Consider the following 25,863-nt stretch of genomic DNA (forward strand, 5'->3'; position numbering starts at 1 on the left):
TATACACTTGTGCTGTGGGAGCCATCGTCAGCCAAAAATAAGCTGTGAGCTCTTTCCCACCCACATAGCTCTAGCTTCATGAAGCGAAGGAGACTGTCATGTGGTGGCAAAGGCCAGATTATCATAATGTGGGTGAGATGTTTCTGCCCAAAAATACTCTCCTGCCTGTTGTGTTCTGAAGCTCCTTATTTGTACCTGCAAAGCAGTAATCTGCACCAATGGAGTGTGATGTGTCCAAGTGCTGTTTGTGTGGGACACCCACAGTTTGTCTGTGGGCAGAAATGCTCTCTCTGTAGGTGGAAACGTGTTTTTTCAAGTGCATATTCTTTTGTTTCTCCACTTCCCCCTCCCCCAAGAGTGACATCTACCTCTGCAATTTTCCTGTAGTGTGGGATGTGTGGGACCATACTTCTTTTACAGTTCTCTTGTGTTGGCTTACCAAATCCTCAGCTTGTACAAACTGGCATAATTCACTGAAACTGATAGAAGTACCAAAAAAAGTACCAAAACCAGCAGAGAATCTGAATTCATTAGTAGCAGACCATGATCCACAGGAACTTCTGGAGCAATCTACTGCAGTTGTTGTGGAGATATATAGAGATATTCCTGGGGAGTCTAAGATTTCTTTTAAGATTTGCTGTAGGCCACAGCTGGCTGCTGTCTATAGAGATGTCTTCTATTTTTTTTTTTTTTTTTCCCCCCGTCCTCTCCTGTTGTCTCCTACAGTTATATCCTGAATGTCTTTCAAATTTCCTTTAGTTTTGTTACCCCTCTAGCACTTTGTGGCCTCCCTGAAGCATGTTCACTGTCCCTGTCTATGGGAGAGCCTAATTTCATCATGTCTGTCAGTCTGGTAACCAGCAGCATATTGATACAGAGTGAACTGGATGGCATTTAAATGTAAATCTACTGCCATGAACCCTAGGCTTATCATGGCTCATTATTTTGAGGCAAGCACAGTAATTAGCACGGGGTGTACTCTATAATAATTAGGAATGTTTTACACGTCAGATGGTGATGTTGAGTTTTGAGGGCAACCACCTGGACTCAACTCTCACTAGCTAAAACAAATATTTTTGTATTTATTTTTGTTTCAGTGTTTCAAAATGCCTGTGGTAAAATACTTTAACTGTTTAATCACTAAATAATAGACCCATGCAATCAATTAGCTGAACAGTATGATTATTGGGACAAGTTGCTGGTATCCAGAAGTGACACAGCTGAGATACAGTTAGTGTATTGTAATTTCTCTTGAGCGCAAGGTGAAACTTCAACTGTCTTGAAAGCCAGGCACAGTTGCTTTCCTGCTCTCTCTCCTGTTTACCTGACCTGGTATTTAAACCTTATGAACAATGGTGTTATAGATTTGTGGTATCTGTTCCGTTTTTAACTTGTTTTCCATCATAAAAGTGTAGGGTGACATTCTTAGTGAAGAAAATAATGATGGAAAAAAAAATAACCACAAAAAACCCTATCAGACAAAACACAACCCAGAAATTTATATCATCAGGTCTCATTATAATCTTTTTGTGAACTTGTTGGATTAAAGATGATTTGTTAAAACATCAAACATTTTAGACCTATCTTGGAAGCAGCTGTTTTTAATGAAGTAAAATCAGGAAAGATCAGAATATATACCATGAACCTGTATTCTGTCTGCAGAACTTGGGGCCTTATTTCTGATTTACTGTAAAATGTAGGCAGCTTCTGTTCTAACTCATAGCTTGTGTAGATTAGTTTCTGTAGCTGAAGCTTTCCCTAAATTTTTGGTGTTAGCTCATATCCAAACCTAGGAGGAGGAGGGTATTTTCATTTCTAGTGACAATGTGAAGTCAATCTCATAAGAAGATATAGAATCTGGGAATTTCTGTCAGTGTTCATAAGAAGTATATTTGAAAGCTGTGCAGTTTGAAGACTTGCCCTGTTTCCTCCTCAGATCAATAATTGTTAAACTCAAACATAAACCTTCCTTTACATGTATTTCTCAGATATCTTTGTATTTAGTGTGTGATTACTGGTCGTTATGAAGTGAAGGCTCTACCACAGCCATGGAAGTACTGAGCTTGTAAATACCCTTTAAGTGCAGAGAGCAGGAAGAGTTAAACATCGAGCTTCTGCTGCCTCTTTTGCAGTTTTTATTCCTAAAATAATGTGGGGGAAATGCTGTACAATGGAAAATCTAGTTCCTTAAAATTAAATAATGATAGGCTTTTGCTTGTATTCAAAGTTCATTCTCACTACTATGTGTTACCATGTAATTTCTGACACTAATTTTCAAAACATTAATGATTTTTTTTTTGGGGGGGAGGATGTGAAGGAGGAGCTATGTTTTGAACAAAAATCTCTTAAGTTCAAAAAATTGCATGTGTTGCATTTCAAGGGGATGAAATAATCTATTTTAAACTGGAAAAGAACTTGTGGACACTGTATCTATGGAATAATGTCAGACAAATTTAAATGTGTTAACTGTGTGGTGCCATTACAAATGCTTTTTTTGGCTGAAAAGAATCAGTGATTACTTGTAAAATAAAAAGACATCAGATTATTTCAGCTAGTCCTGGCTGGGCTCTTTGGAATGTGGTCTAAGTTTCTGGCACTTGCACTTAAAGGAGGATGTATGGAAAGAAAAAAAGTAAAGTTCAAACAAAATTATACAAACCTAAATAAAAGAGAAGGCAAGATGTAAAAATTCTCCTGTAGTGGGTGTCACCATGCTACTGCTTGAAAATATAATTGGTAACGATTACAAATCTGGCAAGTAACAAAGACATACATTAATAGGAAAAAAAAAAGGTGATTGACAAGATAACCAGTTACATGAGGTAAAAGTCAGGATTGTAATTTTTTTTTTTTCTTTTTCCCAGAAAGACATGGTTGAAGTCTAAAATTGTCTAGATACTGCTTCCATTACAACTATAAATGACTTCTATGTTTAACTCTTTAACATACTGTGTCACTTCACCATCTGTAAAGCAAGAGATGTTAGTGTGGTGGTGTCAGCTGTGCCAAAAAGCAAGTCTATCATATTCATCCTGCCATGGTCCTGAATATCACAGACTATTTCTACCACAGGAATTCTTTGACTTGTAGTTTTAGAAGTAAAACTGAGTGTGTTTCTGTACTTGCTTAGCAGAAGTTACAGAATTGATACAGAAGCTGTTGGGTTGGATGTTTTAAATCATCTTACACAGAAGCCAGGGAGAAAAAAAACAGAACTTGGAGGTAATTAAAAAACCCAACAACTGAAAACCTCATAACACACCCTTAGTACTGATGTGCATGCTGGAGAACAGAAGCTGATCTCTCATGGAGGGAATGCATTCCCTCTCCTCTTCCTCCACTGCTGTAAAAGCAGTGCTCCTATTATGTCAAGGTCCATCGCATTTACTGCAACTTTGATATGCTTGACCTAAAAATATTGCTGTGAGTGAATTATTTACAGTAACTATGAGGAGCAATTTTCTAGAATGTTTCTACGGCCTGTGGGCATTGTACTGAGTACATATGTATGATATTAACAAAAAACATGAAAATTACCATGAAAATTACCATGAAAACTTTCCATAATATATCACAGTTATCTTTGCCAAATTGGGGTTGTTCTGTTGCTTTACAGCATGAAGAAACACATGTGCAAGCCAACATTTCTTGTGGGGTGTGGAATAATTGTGTTGTTTTCCAATGAATAATATGAAATAACTAGTCTGTAGAGGTTGATTTCAAGTTGTATGAAGCACTATATATCTGTGCACTAGGGAGACATTTTTCTATTTTTATATGAAAACGTGGTGTAACTAAAATCACTGATAAATTCCCATGCTAGGCACCATTAAAAAGACAACTGCTGCAGATTATCTTCTTCAGAAATCAGTAAAAACTTACAGTCCAAGTAGAAATACTTGTTTTATATTTGTAATGAGAGTGGACTATGTGTGCCTACGTCAATACCAGCTGAGGTTTCTGCACCCCAGCCACGTAGGGTATGAATAGCTGTTCTTCCATTAGTAAGTGTGTAGAACAAAGTGGTGGTTGAAATCAGGAGAGATGCGTATTTTGAGAAAAAGTAGTATCTTAAAAAAGGATGTAAATTTATTTTTTTTCTTGCAGTGGAGTCTGTCCCTCCTCAATGCTAATCATTCAGGCATTATCAGTTAGCAGAGAAAATGTATATAGAGAGATCACTCATGTTCCAGGACATTAGTTCTTCCAGTGTTGAGAAATTCCAGATTCTTCTGTTTTGATGAGTATTTACACGTCTGTTAAAAGCACATCTATAACTAGCATTAATAAGTGTTTTACAAAATAAAGATCTGGTTTTTCAAGTTTCAGTAAAGAACTTTGTTTCGTAGCAAAAATATATTAGCCACAGCTTAATTTGAAATTTTTCTCCTTCTAGACAGAACATATACCTCTGAGACTTGCTTTTAATATGATCATCATCTATGTGCAATATGTAAGTCTGTAGTAATTAAAATTCCCATTTTGTAGAAATGGGTAAACCCAAAGATACAAGCTTATGTCTGAACAGCATTGCTGAGAAATCATTTATCCATAGCAACTCTTCCTTTTAATACTTTTACTCACCTCTCTGACCATGATAGTATTCAGTGAGCAACAGACCATGTGGGTTCTTCTCCAGTCAGTATTGGATTGAGAAAAGATAATCTTCCCAAACACCAATTTAAAATAATGTCCAAATAATTTCAGGATTTATTTTGCTAGTGTGGCTATGTATTTTGAGGAAATGGTGGCAGGGAGGAATGGTAGGGGAGGAGTCTATAAATATTAGCTTCACATGTGACAGAGGACTGATCTCTTTCATGATTAAAATACATTTCTACCGTTTATTAGACTAATAACAGTTCAAGAAGTGACTAGAGATGTATTGTCCCATGACAGCCTTTACACTTTTATGCTGTTCAGTTCCTTCACAGTGAAATGTGGATAAAACAAGCAAGCTCAGCACACAAGATAACTTGTGTGACTGATGTGCTGAAGAAACTTTGTAAATAATCAGAATAATGTACTATTTCTAAATGCTCCCATAATGAGAAGAATGATGTGAGTGATACGATGATATGCTGTGAGTTCTCCTGATTTTGCAAACAATTCCTGCTGCAGAGTATTTGAATTGCACTGAATCTCAAGGCTGAACTTACCTTGGATGATTGAGAAATGATGAGGTGAGAAATGTATGCTTATCCTTCTGTGTGTCTGACCAGGTTAATAAAGGGTTATAAAGGAATAAGGACACAATTGTGGGCTTATTTGCACTTTATTTTCTTATCGCAAAAATCAGAGTGTGACATAGGTACTCAGTTTACAGTAACTTTACAATTAAACGACTTTTCCGTTATTTTTGGATTTTTTTATTATTTCTGGATATAAATTTCTCTGTCATCTTTCAGATCCCTAAAAAGAGCAAATGCAGTAGTATTTGTGTTCTTAAAATCAGCTTCATGTAAAATTAATTAATATTTTTATGTAACATTTTTATTTGTAACTCTTAAATCCCATTTCTTCTCAGCTGTATTTGTCATGACAAGTATGGAATAAACTTTTGAACTCTTCAACAATGCCTAGTTAAATGTCAATTAAATATTCTTTCCTCTTATGTCAGAGTCCTTAGGAGCGGATATACAGAGCATCCTGTCCTGTTGTTTTTCTGCATACATACTAAATAAAAATTTACACATTTTCAGTGGTATTGAACCCTGTGAAGCTAACACCCCAGAAAAAGGCAGTGGGCTTTCTCTTCCAGTCAGCTAAGTTAAACACACTCAAAACCAAGCAAGCAAAAAGTGGGATACCCCCAACTATTTTTCTGACCAAAAACCTATAGCTTATAAAAAGTGTTTGCTTCTCACTATTGCCTTCAGAGCTGCTGCTCCTCTCAACAGCAACTGTAAAATGTGGGGCCACAGTTGCATTCATTGTTCAGTGAGCTTGTCCACATAGTTAAACCCACCGACAGCAATGAATGTTGATTGTGACCTTTTTGTAAAGCTTGGCAGGGTGAGGGAGAAACATCGTGTGATGGTTAGGTTGCTATCTTCGGTGTTAAGGCCTGAAAGCATGAAGTAAGGAGGAGGATGGTTAGCTGGAGGGTACAATCAACGGTCGATGGTTTTCACTTTAATTCCAAACTCACCGACAGCGTTGAATGTTCACTGAAGCAACCACTACAACAGAACTCCATTGACTTGACTGCATCCTCAAATGTCTGAAAGTAGGGGGGGAAAATCAAAATTCACAAAGTGAATTTAATCATACAGATGATGCAACTTCAATCATTTTTGTCTTACCAACACCCTTCTCTGCCCATCATCTTTCAGTCTTTTCTGCAAGGAGCTGGCAGTTTCCCAGACTTCTTTCTAAGAAAAGAAAATATATTTCAGTTATTGAGGGTTTAAAAATAAAGGTTAGCGATCCAGGCATGAGTAGATTAATGTTGTCTGTTATTTCACAAGACTGAACTTCACAGTAAAACAAAACATGAGATCCCATAAATGAACAGAGCTGGCTAAGATTTTTACAAATTAGTGTTGCCAATTAGAGATTGCTCAATTTAGCAAAATTTCTTCTATTGACATGGTTCAATTTGATTAAACTTGTTCAGGATTGATGAAAAATAGATTTCCTTTAAAGAAGCTTAATTTTTCAAAAACATCTCAGAGACAGACCTTTTTATTCTTACAAATTTTCACACATGCAGAACCTGTTCTGATGGTTTTCAGGAGGAAAAAAGGTGAGTACATATCAAAGCTTGACCTATATTTATTTTCATTTTTTAAAATGTCAGCATGCTTTGCACACCTAGCTGATCATCACACAGTAAAGTCCTTATTCTTAAAAATTTCCACAGTAATGCAACAATTTTCCTAATTTTCTGAGCTTTCCAACTCAACCATTCTAATTATAATAAAAATAAGTAATATTTTCTTAAACTAGAGTTGTAGTTTTTTGTGTTGTAGAAGGGTTTTAGAGGCTGGATAAGAAGGCAAAACATGGTAATCCAGAAATTTTACCTTATTTTCATTTGTGAGCAGCGTTCTTATGCAGGTGTTCTTGAAGCTCAGCTTGTCAGAATTCTTTTCTGTTAGGTTGGCTCTTAACTGTGATGAAACTATGTGACTGATTCATTGACTTTTATGAATTGCTGTTTGTTTGTTTACCTTATCCTTTGCTTAAAGATGCCCTCTCCCTCATCCATCTGTTGTTATTTATAAGACTTAATAAATGTTTGGGGTTTTGTCTATACTTGTGTTAAGGGAACCCTGAGTACATCAGTGTGCTACCCTAGCCTATTTTGTAAACAAATACTAAGACAAGTTTGTCCTAACTTTCTTTTAACTAATTGCTCTGCCTATAGAGGTATTTATTACATTGTTTAACTCAACTGTATTTTTCATCTAATTTAACTAAAAGTCATTAATATAGCCTACTGGAGAACTAGACAAAAATAGAATCAATTAATTTTCTTCTTTATGGTAGATTAGATGTGTTTTATTTATGAAGGCCACTGTGATTATGAATATAGCTAAATCAAATAGATTTTAATTAAATCTGGCAGTCCACCTTTCTTTCCCAATACAGCAGCACAGGATGTTTGCTGCCAGTACTTTAGCTTAGATTATTTTTATTTCACCCTTTATTTGTACTGAAATTTCAAAGGTTTAATTCCATGGATGTTAGGAGAAGACCTCTACACATTGGCATGAGTGATGAGACAATAAGGCTCTCCAACTCAGTCTGATGTGCATGTGCATCTGTTCAACATTGTTCTAGCAAAATGAATTAACTTTATGGTTTAGGGTTGCTCATGTTTAAGATCTGCCCCATTATTAGCTTGTTTTCTGTATGTAATTTCTTTCAGTACTCATGCCTATGCCCTTTTTGCCTGCTTCCATCTGTCACTTCATGTGTCAGTATGGGGGCTTGCCTGGCTGATATCTGACAATTGTGATGGGGTGAAGGAGAAGGAGCTGTGTAGAGCTAGTGGCTGGGTAGATTGCATCTCAGAAGGAATTACTTTCACAGGTTGCTTTTATTGCCTCCCCATCCCCCCATCATGGAAAACCTCAGTATTTCCTTGGTCACCTCTGAAACAAGCTGAAACTTTTAAGTACAAAGGTATTTCTGGGTTCCAGCCCTGGTTCCTGACGTGTGAAGGTTATGCAGGGTAAATATGCTTTCATCTTCTTTCATCTGGTTTTCATTTTTTTTTTTTAAATCCCTTACCAGGCTTAGCTAGCTGTTACAAATGCCAGCTTTATTTTAAATTTTATTTCAGATCTGAAGGCTCATGTGAACATTCAGATTGGATGTATTTTTTTTTTTTTTATTTAAGGTTAGTAGGTCATAAATAAACCAAAGCACTTTCCTTGCTTTGAGCAATAGGGTCATGATGTACATGAAATATCGCTTTAAAAAAACTGGAACCTAACATGAATTGACAGAGGAACATGAGGAAGTAGTTCATTGTGTAGCTGCAAAGGCCATAGGGATTTGGGCTGCTAGAGCTGCCTGTCTTAGGAATAGATTAGATATCTTCTCTGATGACCTGTACTTAATTTAAGTGACTGCCTTTGCAAGTCCTTCCAGAGGGCAACTGTGTGAAGTAGAGCATCTCATCTTCAGTCTTCCGTCCTTTTCCTCTTGATGGCCTGACCTAAATTGAAGATATGGTTGTTGCGCTGCACAAATAGACAATTATTTCAATACTATGTGAACTGCGTCTTTGGTTCTAATTAATTGCCTTTTCCATTTTGACCTTGCTATGTTGAATCAAAAGACCAACATTCCAACTTCATTGTACTGGTTAATACTGGGCAGTTGTTATACAATACACTCATGTTAACAACTACCTTTTGTAAAAATGAGGCAAAAGCTCCCTCTTCCTGCTTAGAATTGGTGGAACTGTCAAGTACTACTCTGCCCTGCTTATTTCCCCACCTTTTCCTTTCTTCCTCCTCTCTTGCCTACACAATTGATAGATGAGATATGAAGGATGCCAGCCAGAAGTCTGGCTTGCAGGCTACTTCAAATAGCTGCCTTAGAACTGTTACCAGTCTTACTGCTGCTACAGCAGGGAGATTGCTTTGGTGCAAATACTTAGGTGAAGAGACAGAACTCAGCCTTGGGGCTCTTGTAGCTTTAAGTACTTTTTCTAATGGTGCATTGAAACAGTCTATCTGGATTGCATACTGGTTAAAATACCGTGTTAACAAATTTGTAAGGTAGATACTCAACGTAGATTACAGCATCATTTTTCTTTTGCTGACATGGAATTGTTTGTTAGTGGAAGGTGGAGTTAAAGCTTTTTGAAGCCAAATATTTGTTTGTATAAAAGGAAGACAACAGAACACTGTTCATATTGATACTGCAAAGTTATCTCATGGATGCAGTTGTTGGCTACTTCCACCTTCCACTTGCCCTCTCCCACAGTCTGTCAACAGACTTCCAGTTCTACACTTTGGTACAGGAAGAAGTGCAATATGTGGAAGTGTTTTTTTTAATTGCCTTGCAAAAGTGAATTCTAGTGGCAGGGTCTAAAATTGGCAGCAGCACACTTGGGATCAGATTCTTAGCTAGAGTAAACTGACACAGCTCCATTGATATCAGTGGCATCTGCGTTGAACCAGCTGACACTGGATGCTCATCTGGAAAAAAGTGAATTAGAATGATACGTTATTGGTTCTTATATTTTCAATTTTTTGTGTTGTGTTCATCTTTTTTATTAAACCTTTCTAAAACGACAGATTTTCATGTTGTATTGACATTTTACTTTCAATAAATCAATAGTAGTACTAAATCTCAGTAAGTATAGACACGGCTGTGCTCCCACTGAAAAGAATTAAATCCAGTTGACTGTAGTTATTAGAAATTCAATTTGTTCTTAGATGATTTCGAGTTATATGCTGAAAGTAAAAAATCGGTGCAGCTATCAAGACAACAAAATGAAAAGTATTTGTTTCTTCTGTGATCTTAAAAGCTGCAAGAACAGAATCAAATAACAATCACTAATCTAAGACTCACTGTATTCTACAGACACTAGCTGCAGCTGTTTCTGCAGTGTATTGGAGTCTAGCAGCAGCTCCTAATTACTCATGCAGTAAATCTAAGGCTAATATTCTTCAAGAAATCCAACCACACATTCACCATGTTTTCATGTTGCCTTGGACCTATGGAAACATCTCTGTTACCCGCTTCTGGGGGGGCAGGGGGTGGGAAAAAAAGAGATGCTTGAGGGAGTATTTCATCATTTACTGGAGTACAGCCATCTCTGGGGAAAAGTAGCAGCTGCATAACATCTTGAAGCACTAATGCATGCCAGCCTGAGACAGGAGCAAAAAATTGTGATTGTCTTCTTTAAATTCTGCATTCTACAAGGCTGCTTTTATGTACATTCCTCATAGAATAAGAGGGTGGAAAAACAGAAGACACTTTGAGTTGAAATATTGTCCACAAAAGTGGTTTTTAAGCTAAATCAAAACTTGTTTGACATGCATAGCCATCACAGAATGATCTAAAGTTCATTCAGTCTTATCAGAGTTCTGATGGCCCAGGAACTGTGACATCTCCAAACATTCTGCTTCATTTGTTTGTAGGCTTTGACCAAGTTTTTGAGTAAGTTTGCTGTCAAAAAATTGCCTGTGCTCTTGAAATGAAACCCATCAGCTAATACTACCTGTTTACAACACAGGCTATGAGGTGGGATACTGATTAGCCAAGCTAATTTAGGAATAGAACAAATGTGAGGAGCAGCAGTGATATTAGTTCAATCAAATATTTGATTGCGCTTCTAAAAATAATTTAATTGCAGAGCTCAAAACTATGCTTTGCCCATTAGAATTTTACCTGATTAGTATTTTATTAAATCTTGATACTAAAGAAGTTTCCAAGCCCAAATTTAATGTGAAAGTACACACAGCAATATTGGCTTTTTGCTCACTGTTTAGATTTATCGCGTCTCAATCAATATAAATTGTTACTCTTCTTTAACAAACCATAGTTGCACTCCTGTTCTAAAACAGACTTTTATATCTGCACTTTTGAGCCCAACTGCAATTTATTACTTCATGTTGTTAGTCCTGTTTGAAATTGTAAGCACTTTTCCAGCATACAGGATTCAGGCCCTGGCTCTATGAGATTTGCATTTTATTTAAAGCCAAAAAATTGGTACATAAATTCTAATACTGCCTGCAATTTCCCTCTTTTGGATCACAATTCTCCACTCTTTCTTACTGGAGCACATTACTATTTATGGAAGATATGCACATATTTCAGTGTCCATAAATCATATATAAACATCTGTTCTTTAGATCAATGGATGGAATATGGTAACTGGTTCTTACATTAATGTCCATGAAGTAATGCTCCCCTATTGATGTTATACTTAAACTTTACTATTTTAGCAAATATTTCTGTAATTTAACTTTTCAGGCAATGTTAGTCAAAACAGTAGAAATTGCAAGCATAGTCTGGCATAGAGTTAGTTCTGTGTGGCCTGTACCTGAAAAAAGCCAAGCAGAAGTTGTAAGATAGAGGGTAAATATTCATAGCAACAGGATCAACCTGTCTAAAACAAAAGGTTATGTTAGTAATTCTGTCTGCACTCATTCCTGTATTTGAAGAGAATTTCTTTCCCTCCCCCTTCCTATGAAAGCTTTAAACAGACATCCTTTTCTTTGGTGAATCTGGACTGTGTGTAGTGGTCTACGTTTTTGTCTTATTAATATGATCTATTTCTCACGTGATTCTGCAGGCAAGGTTCTAAGGCAATAACTGTGAAGCTGTGCTCTGAAAACATATTGTGTATATGGAAACCAGAGCTGTGTACGAGGCAAAATGTAAGAGGTGGGAAAGACAACATTGTAGGATAGGATTGGCACAGGATGGAAAGGCAGAGGATAAGAGTTTTCATATTCTGTCTTCATTCTCAGTGCTAAGAATTTTGGATAAAGTGTTTCACTTGTAAAGAGAAGAACCTTCAGCATCTATCCTGTTTAGCATTTATGTTGCCTTTATTTGGTTGTCATATGTACTGTGGATACATTGGTTGTTTTTCAACATCTCCTTTTGTGTTTGTATCCTTTTTCGGGAACAGAGAATTGATACTTGGAGACTAGTGATATAAATGTCAGTGTAGCTAAATTTTCGTGGGAAGAATATATGTATAAAAATGGAGAGCAAAAACAGTCTATATTTTAAAAAGTTGAGTTCTACTGTAGTCAGCCATAAGACACAAGACTATAGTTCTTTTTCTGCAGAAAATGGACTTGCTTTTAAGCTGCCTACCAATCTTCTTGGTATAAAAATTCCCAAACTGCTTCAGAATGAATTCAGAACCTCCTTTTAGAATTTCTGAAGTACTTAAGTACTGTTTGCATGTTTTCTTATATGTTCTTCAGAGTGAATGTGTGAAATAGACACATTTAGAAAAACATGCTTGTGGATTTTCAAAACCTTTTGTTTAATTTTTGCTTCTGATTTTTAAATAATTTTCTAGAATATTCTATAAAAGATGCTGTGTGTGTAGGTTTGCTTAAGAGATCCTCCAAGTGTCCATCTCGCTGCCGGAGTAGAGTGCAATAGCAATTGGCTTGAATATCCCATCCCCCTCTTCATTCTGTGTTGCCATAGGAATGGTCTGAGAGACTTACCAAATTCAAATAATTATGGTCCTGCTGCACAAAGTTTCTTTTGATCAAGAGCAAGTAATTTGAACCCTGATGTTTAGTGGGTAATACTTAAAGCCTCATAAAAGTGTAGTGATGGCTGATATCTCATAGTGCTTTGAACATGTGAAGTGCTATATAAACAATATAGGGCTATTGCACACAGCTCAAGCTATTAGCTTTTGAGGCACAGTGCCCCAGGCCCTTAGAGGGGAAGTCACATCTTCACTGGAAAAGAGGCAGCTTTTTGAGTTCTGCCTGCTTCCAGATTAGGTATCAGGAGCTCTCAAGGTAGCATAGAGATATGAAAGACAGTATTTTTTTAAATACTGTGTCTACTACCCTGCCCTGGATTCTAACAATTAGAACTGTGATTCTAGAAATGTGAGGATGGCAAATCATTGCCTGGTTGCATTATTTCCTTTGCTATAATTGTATTTTGGCATTTCTGCATTTCTTTTGCTTTGTGAAATTTCTGTATGTAAATCTATTTGTTATTAACATCCTTGGTATTTTTCATGTGCAATTTGAAACAGATGAGAAATTATGCTTCATCTTTGTTCCCAAGAATATCACCACACTTTACAGAAGTTAGACCACAAATGCAATTTGAGAATGTGTTGAACACTCCATGAGTGTCTGTGCATCAATGTTGGCAAAGTCTTGTTCTTAAGGTAGCAATAAAAGTTAAGAAAATAGGCCTAGGGGCATTTGCTACACAGCTGATGTAACTGCCTGTTAGAGCTGAAGGTACTGCTCAGATGGGAACAGTTTTCCTAGGATTGATGGAATTGCCTCATTTGGTTTGTTTTGAGTCTTTGACATTTGTGACATTTTGCACACTCTGATGAACAAGGGCTTCTGCTTAGGACCCACAAGATGTGCCTATCCTTGCAATCACTACATGATCAGGTCTGGGGCACTAGAAAGGCTCATGAGTATCTTCAGGGAGAGGAGGAAGTTCCTTGAAGTCTTTTTATGTCAGTCGTTGCTCCAGTTTAAAAACAAAGTAGTTCTTGGTCCAGAGTTGGCAAACCATTCTTTTTGCTTTTTGGTGTAACTTCTTTTCCCCAATAGAAACTATTCTAATGGTTTGCGTTTTTCTGCTTGGTTGTTGTATGGCTTTTTTAATGTCTCAAGTTAGGCTCTTAGGCATGATAAATGATGTAAACAAGTTTTGGATTTTTGTTACTGTTATCTAGGAGCAGCCATTCAAAACAAATATGCTATTGACTCAACTCTAGAGAGCTCTGAACACAGAATAAGCTCAGACTTTGAAGGACTGGGCACACAGTTAAAATATTTAGCATAGCAAAACCCATTGCAGTACAATTACTTGTACAGCATCCAATGATTTGCAGCACAAATGTGAAACATAATCCCGTGTAGTCAGGGAGCAAATGCCTAGTTAATTTACTATTGTCTGGTGACTCTTTTTTATCAAGACCGACACACACAAACACAAAACACCTTTTCCTCCTCTGGTGGAGTTTTTTTTAAGTAATATATATTTTTCCAAAGAAAAATAGCCCACAATAAATAGAAATTACCACAACTGCTCTAAAGGCCTTTTTTTTTTTTTTTTTAAACTGAAAAACGGCATGGCCTTTAATGGTATGTAATCTGTCTGTGTTTTTGTGGCTTTTGCAACATCCTCCTCCTTGTCCTTGTTGAGCTCAGCTACCCTTTGAAGAGCTTTGTGCTCCAGTGACCACTTTAAACTTTCTATTGATAAAATAAAGCTGGACTTTTAATTTATTTTTCCAACAGAAGGTGTGAGTTGAAAGTGGTCATTGGTCCAAAAACCTATCATGAAGATAAAGTTAAATTTAGTGGAAAGGGGGAGTGATGTCTGGTTTCTTTTTCTCTCTCCTTCAATCCCCATCTCCCAGAGTCCCAAGTAAACTGCAGTTCCTACACCTTTCCCTGAAGTCTACCTTTTCCAACCTCACAGGAAGGTTTTCCCTTTTTGCTGCCGTTTGCTGCAGCAAGGAAAGGTAGGCCAGGAAATTGTATTTGACTCCTCAACTCAAGTTGGTTTGTGAAACCAAATTCTGTCTTTTAAAACTGTGGGAAGACTGAGATGGCAATGAAGTAAATGAGTGAATGGGATGAGGGAAAGCATGTACAGCCAAATAAGTTAATAAATTAAACCATTCTCTTTGCTTCATGTGCTCTTATGTGTAGCTTAAAAATACATGCAAGCACATATGCAGACAATTTAATGTGAAAAAAGAAAGTGAAATATCTCTTTGTTTTGGAGATTTAAACAGATTAGTACATCTGTAGCACCCAGAAGCTTCAAACATTACCAAAATGCATTTTTCCACCACAGGATCTTGCTTTTCTGCAGTACCCAACACATTTAAATGCAAACCCTGTAATGAATTAGTATGTTTAGGAGTAAGTGGATTGCATTTTGCACAGTCAGGACTCTCTGAAAATGTCTCAAGAGATCCCCTATCACCATCCAGTAACCACTCCTAATCACAAATAATAATCTGAACAATCATAGGTGATATTGGCTATTCTGAGGAGTTTTGTTTCTGCATTGGTATCTCCCTGGATTTATAAACCAATCTTGTGTCAATACCTGCCTCTTTTCTTGCTAAAGGTTATTAGGGAGCTTAAGGCTCACAGATTACATTTTCTGTGCTGTTCAAAGGTGTTATATTTGTGTATTTATTTAGAAATATCTGGATGAAATTCCATTTGAAGGGAAGTTTCATCCTTTAAGCCCTTTGGTAACTCTATACTCTGAACACCTAAAGCAGAGACATTGTGCTGGCTCTTAGAAGATAGGGTGAATTTCATTGTTACTGAATATGACCCAGGTGCTAAAAAGCTATAGCTGAAAGTGCTGGGTTAAAAGCCCAAGTCAGCTAGGTGCATAAATATTACATGGCTATATCTTTAATGGGTTCCTGTCATAGACTTGCTTTTGTTTAAAGATTTCCATAACCCTGCTGATTTATTGCATCTTTTCTAGGCATATGCTGTTAGCAGGAAACTCAGTTGAAGCACTTTCAATCAAGTTGGAGGATCATTATACTTTCACTTGAATAACTAATTAGTTGCAAGAAATTAACCACTGCTGCTTAGCACAAAAACACTTTCAAGAAGGGCTTTCATTTTTGTTGTGGAAAATGACCTCAGGCACTTGAGGAGGTGGGGCAGAAAGGAGAAATAATGATCCTGCTGCCTTTTAATATAACTTTTGTTTTCAATTCCACCTGATAACTAGCAGGCAGCATAGCTGTCTGAATAGGGCACTGCACTTAAACTTTGGATAAATGTGTTTTGATCTTTCTGATCCCATGGATCTGACAGCTGACCTCAACCTATCGATTGAGACTGGTTTAAGGTTCCAAAAGCTGTCACGAAAGGCCTGGGAGATGAAGTACAAGATTGAGGAAGAAATAAATTTGTGAATAGGATGGAAGGAAGGATAGAATATGTCCAAAGAAGGGATATAGGCAGTCTCATGTTTCTGGAACTTAATTTTCTTGTGAAATATAGATTTATTTTTATTCTTGGCACATGAGGGTCCTGTCTTGAGCTCAGTATTATTGTCACATGGTATGTACAGCACTGCTAATCTAATGTCAAACACAGTGAGGTAAGGAAGGAGAGCAAACAGCTGAAATACTTAGTGATTCACCATACTTCTGAGATAAAATCTGGGAGGAACTTGAAGACAAATGATTTCTGAGATCTAGATTCTAGAATGAATATAAAATTCATTTAACAAGCCAATGAAAGTATCAGATCCTAGATACTTTTTTGTCTAGAACTGCAATTTTGCCTGTTATGGAAGAAATATATATATAAATTTTAATTTATAAAATAAAACGACAATAGAATGCACATACAAATCAGTTACCTCCTTTCAGTCTTCTCCTCTGTCTAGGAGGAGAATTCCTCAGGTATTAGATAAAAATGAGAAGTGTTGGCCAGTAAGGTGAGGCCAAGGGGGAGGGGAGAGTTTATTGGTTTTTTCTGCTCTCCTTTTCCTTTTCTCTAAGCACACTTGCAAGATTAGAAAGTTGTCTTTGATATGTGTATCTGAGATGTGATATGAAAATGTAAAATTATTCAGTGCAAAAAGGGAGTGGGTTGCTCATGACAAACTTCACCTGAATATAAAATATAAAGGTTCCTATAATGCTTTTAGCACTTTTACTGTCTCCTCTGTTCTTTGCCTTCTTTCCAATCCTTAAGCACCTATTTTGGGTTCCTGAATGTCTGGATTAGAATGTCATTCAGCTCTTTATGATTATCTTGGATTACCTGCATAATGTGTTTTCTGCAAATACTTACATAAATGAAGTACATTCTGATGTTTATGAGTTTGAATTTTTTTTTTTTTTTTTAAATTTGCAACATTTTGATAGATGAGAATGCAGGAGACAGAGGTTTGGATGTGTGCATATCAGGAGATCTAACTTCTTGCTTTCTAGAGAATTTCATATCAGGCTTTTAAAAACAATATATTACCTTGAAATTGCATCAGAGAATTTCAAAAGAACCAAGGGATTAAAAAATTCTCTATCCTTGACACTCAGGGGAATTGCTGCATCCCAGTGCGTTTCTTCTGTGCATCACTGAAGATTGAAATCTGAGTGTAAGAATACCACCAGAATCTTGGTGATGAATTCCTTGGAGTTTCTCTTCAGGTGAACACTGTGCAATAGGCCAAGATACTTTAGCTCTGGACATGGTGAGAGTGTGGTGCCAACACCAAGGCTGTGGGTTCACTTCCCTATGGGTTGTTCACTCAAGTGGGACTTGATGATCCCTGTGGGTGCCTTCCAACCTAGAATATTCTGAGATGTAAAAACTCATTCTTTGTAGCAATTACAGCTGAATAACAAAGAACTGAATATAAACCCATTAAGAGACATCCGAGTCAGATGTTAATGACAGATGTCTCAATTTCCCTTTCCCTTCTATGAACATGTTCTCTGCTTTGCTCTCATTACCTCATTTTGCTTTGCTTGCTCTTTCATTTTGATCTGTAACTGTTCAGAGAGTATAAAGTGTCTTCAAATAACGGGTACTGACTTTGAGGATAGTTTCAAATTTTGGTTAAGACTTTTGCCTGTGGTTCAGATCAGGTGCATTTTAGTTCTTAGATCTAAATCTTGAAATTCCTTCCCACATGGATACTCTTATTCATGCCACATCAAATACTGACTTACTAATCTTCACTCATCATACGTCCCTGTGTCATGGAAAATATATGGTCCTTCTTAGCACAACCAAAAGGAGTGGAAAATATGGAGTCTAAAAAACCTGCTTATCTAGGGATAAGAGAACATAAGACTCTTCTTTAAATAAAATACCTTTAGAATACATTAAAACTCGTAAGCAGCGATGCCTCCCTTGCATTTACACTTTAGTTATTGGATGATATCACAAAACCAGAGCTGATCATGAATGAATGAACTGCAGAATAGCCCTCGACCTCTTTACTGAGAAACTGCCTTAACTGAATATGTTATGACCCTGAGGGAGAGAAATATTCCCTTAAGTGGATTATAGGAAAAAGCATGTAACTATGTTCCATTTTTTCCATCTAGGAGACTTGTGCGTTAACATAGCTAATTTTCTATTTTCAGTAGCTGTGGTCACATGCAGTTGAAAAGACGAAGTGAGAAAGTGGGTTGGGCTCCTAATGTATTTGAGAATCCTTGCTATTATTGGGCCTGTGCCAGGTAAACCAAATGTGTAGGGATTAGCTCCTTGAAGCACATTACAGGTGATTTCAGGCAAATGGAAAGAAAGTTATATTGTGGGAACTGGAGGCACTATGCTTGCTTGTCTGGTATAGTCCAGAAAGACTTTTTTTTCCCCTCCTTTTTCTCTGCTATTTCCTCCTCTACTGAGGATATAAACCAACCTTATTTATCTTCCTTTCTGGTTTACCAATGTGTGTGTCTGTAAACGTCCTCAGGCTGCCAAGTAAATATGTTTCTGCAAAATTTTGCAGAGCACAAGCATTCAATTCAAAGTTAATGAATTTAGATGATCAGCACAAAACATGGCTGCTTTTCTCAAATAGTCAGTAGTTCTCCACACAGAGCTGGTGACGGTGGCTTGAAGTTTCTAGTGTCCAAAACTCCTTAAGTGCAATGAATGAGTATAAATCCACTGTAGTTACAAATAATCATTGGAATTTTGCAGTTCCTGAGTGGAATTAGGAATAGTCCCACTGGTCAAAACAAATCTGTTCTTTTCAGATTATGCCATGTCTCATGAAAATGAACAATTAATAGTCTTGGTTGCATTATGGATTCTTTGTGTCTAATACTTCCATATATTACAGATATTTGGCAGAGTTGCATAGTCAGAATCTGAATGATGAACAGAGTCTTCATTCTCTTGACTTTGGTATTCTGCCCAGGATTTTTACCTCACAATCTTTATTGGGAGAAAAAAAGAAAAAAAAAAAAAAAAAAAAAAAAGGGTCTTAAGCCCCAAAACTACTTTATTTCTTATTCTTTCTTGTGCTGTCTTGAGCCTTTGTATAGCACTTATTCAATCAGTATCTTTGAAAAGCACTTTCCAGGCTGCCAGATTCCTGTTGCAGAGAAGGTAGATGGTGCCAGAAATCAGTCACTCTGTGCTAAATATTGCTGCTGGCTCCGTTCCCCGTCTCTCAGAGTCGGTAGAAGTCTAATGTTCTGTTCTTCAGTGAAAAGATGGCAGGATGTAAAGATGCCATGTGAAGTTGCTGTTATGTAACAAATATTTTGCCATCCTGCATGGTTAAGGAGTTAAACTGGTCCCTGGTCTCAAAGTGTGGGTATCTTCTATTACATGGAATGCTTTTATGCTCAGTTGATGTAGTATTTGTCATGTAGTTCTTCACCTGCCAGACCTTTAGCTCTGTTAATTTAGAAATTCCTCTGTTTTAAGGAACCGGTTTGCTTGCAGTCAGGTCTAAGCACTGATATCATACTGCCTTGCACGTGCACAGAACACCATCCAGCAGATCTCCTATAAAGTAGTTCAGCTGCCCCCAGCATTCACCACCCAGATGATATTTGTGCACAGTTGCCATGCTGGGAGTTGAAATGGTGTAATATTAAAATTAAACTCAGAAAAAGTAATGCTGATAGTAAATGTGCAAACAAATTCGTTCATAATTGCAATTGTATCTTCCTGGCATTTCCAGTTTTTATAGAATCCAGGGACCTTTCTGAAAATGCTAAGAGCCATTTGTTTGTATAAGAAGAAATAGAATTAATTTTTCAATCACACTTAAAATATGCAGATAATTTTTAGTAGGCATTTAAAACAATCATAACAAAATTAGCCTAGTTTAAGACTGATCAAGCTTCTGTATTTCTGTTAAATGTGTTCCAGAGCTGGGTTAAGGTGCTTAATTATCACACTGTATCACAATATCTGAATTCTCAAAATGGCCCATTCAGTGCTTGTCGCACCATAGAGGAGGCCAAAGCCACTGTCCACAAAATATCTGCCAGATAACTTATGTGTTGCTAGGGCCAGGCTGGAGCTGAGCCCTCTCTGCAGAAATGCCCCACTGGCCTCACTTCAGCGTGTCTTGCACAGGACAGTGTGTGCAGATCCCTTTCCCTCTGCTTTCTGCTCCTCTGAGCAGGCACCACAGCAAATCCTAAACATCAGGGAAGATGGCATCTCGATTACCAGATGTATTCTCTGTTGCCAAATCAATGTTTAAATTGTTCTGTTCTTCTTGAGGAAACATTTGGGAGGATCCCTCAATCACAACATCTTGTGGCTGGGGGTGGGTTTAAGTTTGAAATCCAAGGTTTGTGCCCTGGGTGGGTATGCAGTTCCTTCAGAGAGAGGCAGAACAAGTGCCTGTTCCTTTGTCAGTTGGCAGAGGAGTGTTTTCAAGGCCAAATTCCAGGAGAGAGTTTCTGGCCATATTGTTGTAAGGCCAGCAGAAGTCTAAAGGCTGCAGTTCTAGGCCTGTGGCTCTCATTATCCTCCCATATAGTTTAGGAGGACTATCTTCAACTTGCAGATTTCTGAAAGTATTTTTGTGTGTACAGTTCCTTATGCATTGCCTAGATATAAATTGCCTAGTTCCTATGTATTTTCTGGATATAAAGCTCTATGGATATTTTGTTTATCAATTCTTGGAAGACAACTGCAGCATTTAGCTAAACTGTAAATTCAGACCTTTGGTTGCTCTAACCTATTTTCGGTACACTTCTCCTTTGCCTTCTAATTAGGAAGTGGCTGCAATGATTATGGGTTATGATTGACTCTTCTTGTCCTTAACTAAGGAGCTAATGTATTCTTTGTTGGGTGTTCTTTCCTCATAGGCCCGAGTTGATATTGCTCCTTCTGCTGAAGTGACAGCTCCTGGATGATGTGTGATACTGCACAGCCAAGAAATCTGCATGCAGGATGTGTTTTCTCCAGCTCCATAGTTTCCCAGGAAGAGCTTCAGCAGGTAAACCAGAGACCCAAAGTCTGTTTCCATTATGAAAATCTTAGCTTCAACTGCTAATTCTAGAAATATGAATGTATGAACCAAGTATTTATGCATATGATTTTGATAGCTGAAAACATTATCATATGAATTTGAGGGTCTGAAAAGAATTTTTAGAATGCAGATTCTTTTTGATAGATCTTACACTGAAAAGTAAATCTGAGAATATAAAAGAAAATAATATTTATATGTAGCAAACTGTAGAGTTTATTACTCTTTCAAGACAGACAAAAACAGAAGACTTGTTGTATCTTACAAGCCCTTTTTTGGAGCTAAATGTTGAAAAAGTCTCTGAGAGAAATTTCTTTTTTAAAGATTATTAATATGGAGAATTACTAGTGGGAGCATATATACCTATATATGTATACCTATAATCCTTAAGGCAGTTTTTCTTCTTTGATAACCCTTGTTTTGGATTATATTATTTACCCTCAGTGTAAGAGTTTTAGCCTTTCCTATCTGCAAAGCTGAACTTTAAGAAGTGCTATGCAATTTTCTTTGTCTGTCAACTTTAGTTGGTGCAATAAAGGAGTGCTTTCCTTTTCAGGTGGGGATTTCCTGAAATATTTTCCTTTTAAATTGACTTTGAGAAAAGTGAACTGGGTTTTGAGCTTCCTTACCCATGTTTGACTGTTTTATTGCTGAAACTTTATGCTGATTTTTGTGTATTGTTCAGAAGATCAGGTAATTTAAATTAATTTAGTTACTCCTCTCTAGATGCCTTTTGGGCATACTTGGAAAAACTACTTGTACAAATATGCTATAGTAAGAATCTTGCTGACTTTCATTTGATTTTTCATTCGTTACTTTGAGACAAGGAGAACAAAGGTTTCTTGTGTAAAATGAGAGCCTAGAAACATTGCAAACATGCCTATTCTTGTGAGAGGTGTGGTGTGTAATAGCTTATGATGAGGTGCATTTGAAGAGTTATTATGACTAAAAAGATGCTGCCTAATACACAGCTCTGGTAGCACTACTGCTTCTGTTGCTTCTGTTTGTATTTTTCCCGTTTACTTTCCTGCTTCTCCCACCACTGCACCACTGTTCTGCATTTTCCCTTCACCAGGGAGGGAGTTTATAGGGGAAAACCAACTGGCAACAGAAGCATGCTTCCAGCTGGACTCTAAAGATAAAACTAAAAAATATGTTGCAAAAATGCACTGGAAAAAGGGAAATAATAGCCTTTGGAGCTCTCTTTCTGTTGTGAACTGTGACAGCTGGGCAATTGCATTGCAAGGGGTTATGTGTCTGTGGGTTATGACTAGTTGGTAATTATAAATTGAAGATAATTCAGTGCACTATTTATATAATTTATTGTCAATTTTCATGGATGTTCACTTGTGATTCTGTTTAGGTTCAGCATTTTCATCATACTGTATTTACATAGTTTACTGCTTTTCGTATGCTTGGGAAAACTATGATCAGAATGCTTTGCTATTTTACATGAAAGAGGCATTTTTTCAGGACCAGAATACAGGCATTGATGTTTCTGTGGGTTTGGAAAGTCTCTTTTCTTTTGGAGTTGGTTTTGGTTTCTTTGCTCTGTCCAGTATTCTCTCCATATTTCTTCAACTCAAATATAGGCACTTAATAATAATGAAAACTGATAATGTTTCATCTGCCAGGTATGTGATTAAAAATGTTTGTTGAAACCTGCACCTTAAAAAGAAGTGTCTGGATCTGGATGAGTCCAGCAAAACAGTTCCCAGATTATGTGAATTTATGTTCCACTCCAGAGGGTACCTAATCATCTGACATAAAAAGTAATTAATTATTGAATGGATATGCAAACTCTTTCTAGTATGGTAACTTAAATTGTACTCAAATTTATTTGATTTTCATATCATTAAATCTAAAGCAGTATTTAAAAATCATAGATATGGTAGGCCTGCTGCAAGTTCTCTACAGCCTTATGCATTTGACTAATGGTGAACAGTAAAAAGTGTGAACAGGAGGAAGCTTCTACCTCCTTGTGTCCCCTTCAGTCTCATCACATATCCCTGAATACAGGTGGTTGCTTCTTGACTGTGCAAGGAAATGATTTAAATATGTGCAGCTGGATTTTGTCTGTAGAAATTAAGTATTCCAGAGAGTCATGCTATCATTACATGCAAGTTGAAATTGGGAGATATAGGTGAAGGAGTTTATCTGGTTTTCCCTGGATAAACCAAGGAAATGGCTGAAAAATTTGTAATATCCCTTAAAATCTTGGAAATATATAGTCTAACATGAGACTTGTGATTTGTAAGAGGCAAGTCAGAGGGTACTGATCATTCTTATTTCGGTTTGTGTTCAAATGCACAAGTACCCTTCATATTCTGTCACCTCATCAATAGAGCATATCAGTAAGTTTAAAAATGGACCTGGTATCCGAGTTTGGAGCATGGAGTAGAGTAAAAGGTATTCTAATTTTTCCCAAGTAATGTCTGTCATTCTACACCTGAAACACAGGTTACAACCAGCTGAATCTGAGTAAGAATGAAGTGTTTGTCAGGCAATATCCTCCACACACCCCAGGAGTTTTGTGACCTTGAAATAGCTTGCTTGAGACTTTTGAGATTGAAAAAAGTTTTAAATGCTGGCTAAAATTCTGAATTTTGTACACAGCTCTTTAGTGATGTGTTATGATCACTTTAGCTTTTTAGTAGCATAATTTAGAAAAAGAAATGTTTCAGATTTAGTTACAAATTGTTCAGAAATATCAGTATATTGTCTTTTAAGATGCTGTCAAATAATTATTTGTTGTTTAATCAATATTTGTCATTGTGAATAACTGTATGTAAAGGTCAATACATACAGTATTATGCTTCTGGGAAACAGTATTTCAGTAAATATAAAATACTTTACTGAAAGTAAATACAAAAAATACCTAATGCTCAAAATAACCCAAAAGAAACAAGAAATCCCACCTGATGTAGTTTAGAAATTGGTTTGCTTTGAAGCATATTATTTCTGACTCCCTAGCCATGTCCTATATTTTCATTTTAAAATCTCCCTGTTCGCCTCTGTTCTATTTGTAAGTCTAAAAATTTCATTGCTGTAAACAGGAGACTTGGATATGTGATGAATGAAGTGTTGCAGCTGCCTGAGTAAGAAATTTTTGTAGAGCTAAAGATAGACTTGTCTCTTGTATCTATTCTTTGGCAGAGAAAAAGGGTGATTGAAGAGAAGTAGAGTATATGAAAGCACAGCTAAAACACAGACACACTGACATTATAATACAGTGTCTCATCGGGTGATGTGGTGTTTTGACTACATGGCTGCAGCAGGTCTATAATTTGAATGTCATTAATGGCACAGAAAACAATAGCATGGAGACAGGAATACTGTAAAATCTCTGGGTCTGTACTTAAAATGCAGATGAAATAGCCCTTTGAACTTGTGGTGCCAAATGTTGTCCAAAGTTACCATTCTTCCATGAGGAAAGCAGTTTGTTTTTGCTGTGTTTTATGTCTCTCTCCTAGCACAGACAGATATTTTCTATTTAGATTGCTTGGCTTGTATCACTACAAAAATCCCAGGCAAAGGGGAGCTGATTCTATTTTGCCTCACTCATGTCCCGTTCACACATCCCGTACAGAATTCGCTATTGTCAATAGTCATGACTGTGTTTTCTTTGTGCTCGTTGTCTTTTGAATATGCTTCTTTATACTTTTCCTAATGTCACACACAGAACTAGTTTCACCCAAAGCTCTTGGTGTTCAGCTGTAACAGAGTTACACAGAGTCCTGTGACTGCACCCCAGCTATAATATCTCATTTGTTTCCACTTGGCTGTTGTAATGTCTTCTGCCGTTTAGACTTCTGTCCTTTCCCTTGCTCTCTTTTTTCCTTTTTCTTTCTTGTCCCCTTTAAAATGATATCTGATTTAATTTTGCTTTTTGAAGCTGTAAGTGTATGTTTCTGTACCCTCACAGATGTCAAACATTTAATGCACCTTGGTGTAATGCATGCTCTAATTATTTACCAAAGCAGAGTGAGTCTTTCCAGAAACAGCTCCTGATCTTTGAAAAGCTTGCAAAATGTATACAATATGTTAATTGTGAAGCTTTTTTTAGAACATATTTCAAAGGAGGAGAAGAAATGCTGTGTAAGTAAAACTTGTTTAAAGTGTTTCACCACTTCTAGCAGGAGGCTGTTACAATAGTTGCATTGTTTCTTTATCCTGATCGAATGCCTTCGCAAATCTCACTTGGGCTTTTCCCCCCCCACTTTAAACTAGCTCACTGTGTGTATGTCTGGTCCTATACCATGTTAATATTTAGCTGTTTCCAATTTTGGCTAAGTGGATGAACCCTTGTCAAAATATTCATGCAGTGTTAACAAAAATTAAGCCAATTTATACTCCATGAACTATAATGAAATATTAAAAGTTGCTAAAGGGATAGGTATGGAGTCTCAGGAAAGTTGTTTCTTTTTATAGTACAAGTCTAACATTCAAAGTGTGGTAAATATGGGTATTTAGGTATGCCTTTCTTTTCTCACTTAAAAAGAAATAATACCTTCAATTCAAATGGAGTAGACATGGAACTACCTGATGCTGAAGGCAAATAGAATTGAATAAAAATAATTAATTTATTCTTATTAATTTTATATTTATTTTAAAACTTTGGATCTTAGCAGAAGTAATTTATTGAGCATTTTCTCTATCTAATGTATAGTCTTAAGTGTATAGAAGCAGGGTCTTTCA

At 36.8% G+C, this 25,863-nt stretch overlaps 1 long non-coding RNA gene across 4 annotated transcripts in view; it reads right to left on the reverse strand.

Moving 5' to 3' along the window:
• Positions 1 to 5,375: 5,375 nt before the first annotated feature.
• LOC130256373 (uncharacterized) overlaps positions 5,376 to 25,863 on the reverse strand; it is a 59,242-nt gene continuing 38,754 nt past the window's right edge. For 2 of the 4 annotated variants that reach the window (XR_008841098.1, XR_008841101.1), the window contains exons 4-5: positions 6,152 to 9,662; positions 5,376 to 6,067 (exon numbers count right to left, since the gene is read on the reverse strand). This is a non-coding gene — a long non-coding RNA (uncharacterized LOC130256373). The remainder of the gene's footprint in view (positions 6,068 to 6,151; positions 9,663 to 25,863) is intronic. The other 2 variants (XR_008841100.1, XR_008841099.1) reach the window with 2 other exon arrangements.

The sequence above is a fragment of the Oenanthe melanoleuca genome, chromosome 8 (assembly GCF_029582105.1).
Source record: "Oenanthe melanoleuca isolate GR-GAL-2019-014 chromosome 8, OMel1.0, whole genome shotgun sequence".
Classification (NCBI taxonomy): Eukaryota; Metazoa; Chordata; class Aves; order Passeriformes; family Muscicapidae; genus Oenanthe; species Oenanthe melanoleuca.